This window comes from Gekko japonicus, unplaced genomic scaffold (genome assembly GCF_001447785.1).
Source record: "Gekko japonicus isolate JY-2015 unplaced genomic scaffold, Gekko_japonicus_V1.1 scaffold1328, whole genome shotgun sequence".
In the NCBI taxonomy this organism is placed as follows: domain Eukaryota; kingdom Metazoa; phylum Chordata; class Lepidosauria; order Squamata; family Gekkonidae; genus Gekko; species Gekko japonicus.
In genome coordinates this window covers 295,278-304,106 of record NW_015166461.1, presented here as the reverse complement: position 1 = coordinate 304,106, position 8,829 = coordinate 295,278, and positions in this window count along the sequence as shown.

Genomic DNA, 8,829 nt, shown 5'->3' with positions numbered 1-8,829 from the left:
CTCATTAGCATAACTTATTTTCATATGCCACACCCCCTGACATCACCGGAAGTGTGTCAGAAGGCAACACCCACCGCTCAGGCTTCACTGGACTGATTTGGATTGCTAACTATTGGGGGGGGGCGCACAGATCTGGAAAGAAAGAAAGAAAGAAAGAAAGAAAGAAAGAAAGAAAGAAAGAAAGAAAGAAAGAAAGAAAGAAAGAGGGGGAAAGAGAGAGAGAGAGTGAGGCGGAAAGAAAGAATGAAAGAGGTGGAGAGAGAGAGAGAGAGAGAGAGAGGCGGAAATAGGGGAGGGACAGTGAGCAGCACTCAAATACCCACGGAAACAATTCTGCTTTCGAAAGGATTAGCTGTTTGAAAGTGGATGAGAACAAAGAATCACAGGAAAAGGAGTTTTGGTAGCTGCGGGGCAGCGGTGTGCTGGAAGCGGTCTGAAGGCAGAGACCTGTAAAACAAATGCAGAAAGAAGAGAAAGCCCCGACAGAGAGTGAAAGGGAGAGTGGGAGGGAATGCGGAATGGAAGAACAGGATGCACTCAGAGGCCGAGGCAAAATACGGGTGCAGAAAGGGCCTGTGTTAGGGAGACGTTAAGCTGAGACGCTGGGGCTGGTGGTCCTCAGACAGACATGGCAGAGATCTCACTTTTATGTCGGTCTAGAAAACACAAGTGGAAGAGCCATACAGCCTCCATTTGCCTCGGGGCTGGGTGGGGGAAGAAAGAGGAGGTTTAACCCTTCAACCTCCAACCATTCTCAGTGGTCAAAACCAACTTCTTTGTTCTGCTGTTAGCACTTTAAGGGGGGAAATGTAACTTTTAAAAACTCTTTTCCCATTAAAATGCTGATAACAAAGTTTGTTTATTTTACTTTATTTATGTCACTTATTGCCAACCTTTCTCCCTGGGATTCAAGGTGATTACACAGAGTAAGTCAATACAAACGACTGATGGAACATTCGACAAACCATGAAATAAGATTTGGGTTATAGAACCAACCGGAAGTCTAAAAACCAGAACCGAAGTGAAGCGTAAGTGTTAACAAAGCACATTAAATGATGTGAAATTAATTATACAATAGGATCCAACCCACAGCAAATTATACACATTAGTACAGACCACATTCCCCGATAATTTATCCAATTAACTTTGTGACGCCTTTCATACAGTGCTTGCATAAGTGCATGCTTTCAACAACAAGCAAAACTGAGGAGAGGTTCAAGGGTTAAATCCACTTTCCCTTCGCTGCATAGACCCGAGGCAAATCGAGGCACACACATAGAATTCACTGCCACAGGAGGTGGCGGCGGCTACAAGCATGGACAGCTTCAAGAGGGAACTGGATAAACATATGGAGCAGAGGTCCATCAGTGGCTATTAACCACAAGGTATAGATAGGACAGTAGTTCAGCAGTTCAAGACCCGGGTGCCGCATGATGGAGTGAGCTCCCATCTGTAGTTCCAGCTCCTGCCAACCTAGCAGTTTGAAAGCAAGAAATTGCAAGTAGATAAATAGGTACCACTTTGGTGGGAAGGTAACAGCGTTCCGTGCACCTTGGTGTTTAGTCATGCCAGCCACATGACGACGGAAATGTCTTCGGACAGCGCTGGCTCTTCGGCTTGGAAACGGAGATGAGCACCGCAACCCTAGAGTCGGATTCGACTGACTGTCGAGCAAGGGAACCTTTACCTTTACCTTTTTATAGATAGGAACTCACAGGCTGGGGCATGTGATGCACTGTATTCTTGGTGCTTGGGGGGGGCAACAGTGGGAGGGCTTCTAGTGTCCTGGCCCCACTGCTGGACCTCCTGATGGCACCTGGTAGTTTTGGCCACTGTGTTGACAGAGTGTTGGACTAGATGGGCCATTGGCCTGATCCAACATGGCGCCTCTTATGTTCTTATAAGAACATAAGAACATAAGTCAGGAGGTCCACCAGTGGGGCCAGGACATTAGAAGCCCTCCCACTGTTGACCCCCCCCCAAGCACCAAGATGACAGAGCATCACTTGCCCCAGAGTCCCTATCTATACCTTGTGGCTAATAGCCACTGATGGACCTCTGCTCCATATGCTTATCTAATTCCCTTTTGAAGCCGTCCATGCTTGTAGCTGCCACCACTTCCTGTGGCAGTGAATTCCAAGTGTTAATCACTCTTTGGGTGAAGAAGTACTTCCTTTTATCCGTTCTAACCCGACCGCTCAGCAATTTCATGGAGTGCCCACGGGTTCTTGTATTGTGAGAAAGGGAGAAAAGTACCTCTTTCTCTACCTGCTCTTTCCCATGCATAATCTTATAAACCTCAATCATGTCACCCCTCAGTCGTCGTTTCTCCAAGCTAAAGAGCCCTAAGCGCCTTAACCGTTCCTCATAGGGAAAGTGTTCCAACCCTTTTATCATTCGAGTTGCTCTTTTCTGCACTTTTTCCAAAGCTATAATATCTTTTTTAAGGTGTGGTGCCCAGAACTGCACACAGTATTCCAAATGAGGTCTCACCATTGATTTATATAGGGGCATTATTATATTGGCTGATCTGTTTTCAATACCCTTCCTAATAATCCCCAGCATAGCATTGGCCTTCTTTATTGCAGTCACACACTGTCTCGACATTTTCAGTGAGTTATCTACTACAACTCCAAGATCTCTCTCTTGATCTGTCTCTGCCAGTTCAGACCCCATCAACGTGTATTTATAGTTAGGATTTTTGGCTCCAATGTGCATCACCTTGCACTTGGCCACATTGAACCCCATTTGCCATGTTGACGCCCACTCGCCCAACTTTGACAGATCCCTTTGGAGTGCCTCACAATCCTCACTGGTTTTCACCACCCTGAACAACTTCGTATCATCCGCAAATTTAGCCACTTCACTGCTTACTCCCAACTCCAAATCATTAATGAACAAGTTAAAAAGCAGTGGACCAAGTACTGATCCCTGTGGTACCCCACTGCTTACCCCCCTCCACTGGGAGAACTGCCCATTTATACTCACTCTCTGTTTTCTATTAATTAGCCAGTTTTTGATCCATAAAAGGACTTGTCCTTTTATCCCATGATTTTTGAGCTTACTTAGGAGCCTTTGATGAGGAACTTTATCAAAAGCTTTCTGGAAGTCAAGGTAAACAATATCTATTGGATCCCCCTTGTCCACATGTTTGTTCACCCCCTCAAAGAACATTAACAGGTTAGTGAGACAAGATCTTCCCTTACAGAACCCATGTTGAGTCTGCCTCAATAGGTTTTGTTCATCTATGTGCCTACTAATTCTTTCCTTAATAATGGTTTCCACCAATTTACCCGGTATCGACGTCAGACTGACTGGCCTGTAATTTCCCGGATCTCCTCTGGAACCCTTTTTAAAGATGGGAGTGACATTAGCTACCTTCCAGTCCTCAGGAATGGAGGCTGATTTTAAGGAGAGATTACATATTTTTGTCAGGAGATCCACAAGTTCACAATTGAGTTCTTTCAGAACTCTTGGATGTATGCCATCTGGGCCTGGTGATTTATCAGTTTTTAAGTTGTTTATCAGTTTATGAGGCAGCACAAGCACACCAATTGCATTTCATAGATGACGAGAGATCTTCAGCGTTTTAGTTTTGCTTTCGGACTGGCACTGAAGCTGCAGAAATCTTGCCAAGACAATTCTCTTTCTAGGAAGCAATTCTCATTTGCCAGCCTCCAGACCTGCTTCCCTTAGAGCCACATGTGTCAAGACATTAGTAATCGATCCGATCTCTTCTTTCCCTTTCAAAGCAGCCGTTGCTGGGGCCCCTCAAACTGGACTGGAACCAGAGGGCTGGCAGAAAGGGTTTCACAACTTCGCTGCACCTTTCCCCATATGTAAATCCTGCCCCCCTGCTGTTGTTTGCTTATAGGAGGAAACCTGTTGTTTTCCTGACTGGGTCAAAGAGCAGTTTGGAGGGAGGGTGTGTCTGTTAGTTCATGAAAACCACGTGGGAAAAGGGATAGGGACCCCCTTCCCCGACTCCTCTCACCCTGGTGGCCGCTTGTAGAAGTCGACAGAGGAGAGATCACGTCTCATGCTGTTTGGCTCTGTCTGAACTCATCTGCAAAAATGACTCACAGAACCTGGGTGGCCACTTGGGTGAACTTTCAGCGTGGGAAGTCAGTGCCTTGGGAGGCCGTCTCTTTGACGTTCGCCTCTTCCCCATTCACAGTCAAAATTAAAGAAGAGCTTCCCCCCAAAGACTGATTCTTTGAATGACGACTCAGACACAATCCCTTTGCAATGTAGGAGCTCCCAAACTGTTTGTGTGGTTTCCCAATGCCACTTTTTCTTCTGGAGAGACAAATTTGATGTAGCAATTTCCTTCTCTTTCTGACACAGCTTCGAGGTGTTACGCCAACAGCTTTATCTACAGCTGAGGCCAACTATATTTTAACGAGAGTTCTGACCAGCTATACCAGGGTCGTATCCAAACCCAGAGTCCCAGTAATGTAGACCACACGGGTATTTTTCCAAAAACTAATAATTTCTTTACTAAGCAATATCAAAGTCACACATACAAAATAATCAGTCTCTCAATTCACATACACTCAAGGTTCCTTTAGAATTACAGAGATAGAAATAAAATAGATTCTCAGTTACTTGGAGGCAGGTAGGTCACTATTTCGATTTATACTCGCCTGTGTCCAGAAGTCTTGTCTGTTGCAATGGGAATGGGGTAGAAAGTAATATCTAGGGGTTTAAGCTAAATCACACCTGCTAGAACCAGCTAAGCAAGCATGGACCTCTTTGGCTGCAGTCCAAGAGATCTTAAGGTAGACAAAGGATTGTTGGATAGAAAGCTGGACCTTAGGGGTAGAAAAGAAGATAGAGGTCGTGGAGAAGGGAGGTGGCTAGCAAAGGCCTAGGGTTTGGGTCTTTACTTTTATTGTTGAATCTCCAGGTGGGTGGCACCTTGCCAATCTGTAATCCCACCTACTTAAAAGTCCATCCCATAGTTCTTCCCTATTAGTGCATGTGAAAAGGGCAGGTATGCTATGGGTTGGGTCAATATTTGAAATACTACACTCTATCTCATGGAACACCATCTGGCCAGGTGTGAAATGTCGTCTTCCTGTATCCTCTTTGAAGTACAGATGCATCTTGGCTTTCCCAGGCGTAAACAGGAAACTTGCAATACAGATGCTGATCAAGTCTGTGTCCTGCGTGACATCTCGTCTTTGCAGTAATGGGGGAATTCTTCTCCTTGGTCGTTGTTCTCTGTTCACAATGGCTAACATGTGCTTCTTCTTCCCATGATCCTCTCTGAGCTGAATGTGTGCAAGCTACATTAACATAAAATGCAGGCAAGGGATCCCTATGTGAAGTCTCTCACAGTAGGTGATGCAAACAGCTTTCTTTGGCTCATGGTATACAGATGTGTGCACAGTCCATGTGTTGCGTGTGTGTAGCAGATATAAAATCATAAATTAGTTCATTTCAGTCCTCAGTTGCCTCCGTTAATGTTGGAGGCAAATGGGATTTTTCATAGAATCATAGAATCACAGAGTTGGAAGGGACTCTAGAGGCCATCTAATCCAACCCCCTGCTTAATGCAGGATCAAGCCTAGAGCATCCCTGACAAGTGTTTCTCCAGCCGCTGCTTCAAGACTGCCAGGGAGGGGGAGCTCACCACCTCCCGAGGCAGCTGATTCCACTGCTGAAGAACTCTTAACTGTAAATCCCCCCCCCCCAATATCCAGCCGGTACCTTCCTGCCCTTCATTGAAACCCGTTCTTGCGAGTCCTCTCCTCTGCTGCCCACAGGAGCAGCTCCCTGCCCTCCTCTGAGTGACAGCCCTTCAGATCCTTCAAGAGAGCCATCCCGTCCCCCCTTAACCTCCTCTTCACCAGACCGAACATTCCCAAGTCCCTCCACCTTTCCTTATAGGGGTTGGTCTCCAGGCCCCCGATCATCCTCGTCGCCCTCCTCTGCACCCGCTCCATTCTGCCCACATCCTTTTTGAAGTGAGGCCTCCAGAACTGCACACAGTACTCCAGGTGTAGCCTGACCAAAGCATCATAAAGCAGGACTATGACATCTTGGATGTTATGCCTTGGTTGATACACCCCAAGATCGCATTAGCCTTTTTTGTTGCAGTATGACATTGGCTGCTCATATTTATCTTTCGGTCCACCCATACCCCAAGATCTTGTTCACACGCACTGCTGCCCAGAAGTGTATCCCTCATACAGTATACGTGTTCCTCGTTTTTCTTATCCAGATGTAGAACTTGGCACTTATCCTTGTTAAATTGCATCTAGTTCCCACCCGGCCACTTTTACAGTGTGTTCAAATCTCGTTGAATTCAATCTCTGTCTTCTGTTGTGTTCGTTGCTCCTCCCAATTTCATGTCATCTGCAAATTTAATGAGCAGCCCCTCCACACCCGCATCCAGATAACTGATAAATTTTTTTGAAAAGTACTGGGCCCAGAACCGAGCCCTCTGGCACCCCACTGGACACCTCCCTCCATTCAGATGAAAGGCCATTGACAACTTCTCCCTGACTGTGGTTCTCCAACCAGTTCCATGTCCACCTATCTGTTAAATAGTGGGTTCCATGGAGGAGCAGATTCCAAGTCTAGGGATCAGCTCTACTTTACTCAGTGATTTCAGCAAGAACAAAACTGTAGACCGGAGCCTCAGCTCGGTTATATTGCCTGCAATGGCCACACCCCAGCACACCCCACTCCCTACGACAGGCTATTCACAAAACGTTCCTGCCAGAATCCTGTTGGTCTATTGTTATTCAGCTCTAAGCTCACCCTGTCTCTGGCAGCACTGTCCTACACCTTGATTGGTTCCTGCCAGAATCCTGTAGGTCTATTGTTATTCGGCTCCAAGCTCACCCTGTGTCTGGCAGCACTGTCCAATACCTTGATTGGTTCCTGCCAGAATCCTGTAGGTCTATTGTTATTCGGCTCCAAGCTCACCATGTCTCTGGCAGCACAGTCCTACACCTTGATTGGTTCCTGCCAGAATCCTGTTGGTCTATTGTTATCCGACTCTAAGCTCACTCTGTCTCTGGCAACACAGTCCTACACCTTGATTGGTTCCTGCCAGAATCCTGTTGGTCTATTGTTATTTGGCTCCAAGCTCACCCTGTGTCTGGCAGCACTGTCGAATACCTTGATTGGTTCCTGCCAGAATCCTGTTGGTCTATTGTTATTCGGCTCCAAGCTCACCCTGTCTCTGGTAGCATAGTCCTACACCTTGATTGGTTCCTGCCAGAATCCTGTTGGTCTATTGTTATTTGGCTCCAAGCTCGCCCAGTCCTGCAATGTTTCAGTCCCAATACATAACACTAGTTTACCCATCAGAACATCATGGGGAACCCTGTCAAAAAAGCTTTACTGACAGTGTTCAAAATGGGGTTTGGGAGAAGCTTTGCTTCCCATGGTGTGCGTGCATACTCCCTTGGCCATCGCTGGTCAAACAAGTTCTTGCCATAGAGGAAAAACCTGCACAACCTATCTAACCGAGGCAAAAGTGGAAAGGAGCCTATGCTGTGAACAGCAAGCTCTCTTTCAAGCCACAACTTCAGTTCTTTACCAACCAACCCCCCCCCCCGCAATCCCCTCTCTGCTTTTCCTTCATGTACTCTAATACTAGGAGCTGCAGTGGCTCAAGTGGTTAAGACGGTGAACTGCAGGCTGTGGAAGGTCAGTAGTTCAGCAGTTCGAGACCCGAGTGTGCCGCATGACGGAGTGAGCTCCCGTCTCTGGTTCCAGCTCCTGCCAACCTATCAGTTCGAAAGCAAGAAATTGCAAGCAGATAAATAGGTAACAGCGTTCCGTGCACCTTGGTGTTTAGTCATGCCGGCCACATGACCACGGAAACGTCTCTGGACAGCGCTGGCTCATTGGCTTGGAAACGGAGATGAGCACCGCAACCCTAGAGTCGGACTCGACTGGCATTCGATCAAGGGAACCTTTAACTTTACCTTTACTCTAATAGTAGAGTAGACAAGATTCTGGGAGATCCCTCAATGGATCTCCTCCGTGTTGTTAGAGTGATAAATAGCAGCCAGAGGCTTCGATCCAGGCTGTGGAGCTGGAGGAAGGGAGTTTTCCTGACCTTGAACAACATCCCCTCATTTGGAAAAACAGATAACCTTTATCATACTTTCCCCTGAGGGGCAAGTAGTAGGCCCAGAGGTTTGTTTGAAGTTGGCCAGGTGGAAAGGGTAAAGCTGGGGTCATGGCGCGGACCTCCGGATGGGGCCAGGAGGGCGTCCAGAATCCCAGCAGATATTCAGAATACAAAGCTCAGTTCCCCTGGAGAAAATGGAAGCTTTGGACATCTCTCCCTTATTATATTTGAGTAGTGGATACCAAAGTTCTAATTCTAAAATGCACTCCCTTAGTGTATGGCTGATGTAACTGCTCCTCAGTATATCGCCACCAATCAGAAGGCAAAGCCCGGGTCCCACCCACACCACAACTGCTGCGACTGTGTACCTCACCGGACGCCATTTTCATTTTGCTCGACGAAGAGGATTACGAGGGCACTATTGATTCGGTGAGCTGCCTTCCCCAGCGCCCACTCAAACATGGGCGACGGCGGCAGCCTCCGCTCGCCCGCCTTGCCCCCCGCCCGCAATCCCGGCCTGGCGACCGGCCTTCGGGCGATCGCCTCGCTCCCCCTCACACACTCCAGGACTGGCCTTCGGGCGATCGCCTCGCTCCCCCTCACACACTCCAGGACCGGCGAGTGGCGGCTCCGGCCTTCGGGAACCCGCGTCGCCCCCCTCACACAGTCCCGGCCCGGCGAAATGACTTGCCCCCCACACTCCCGCCCCCAAATGGCAGCTCCGGCCTCCG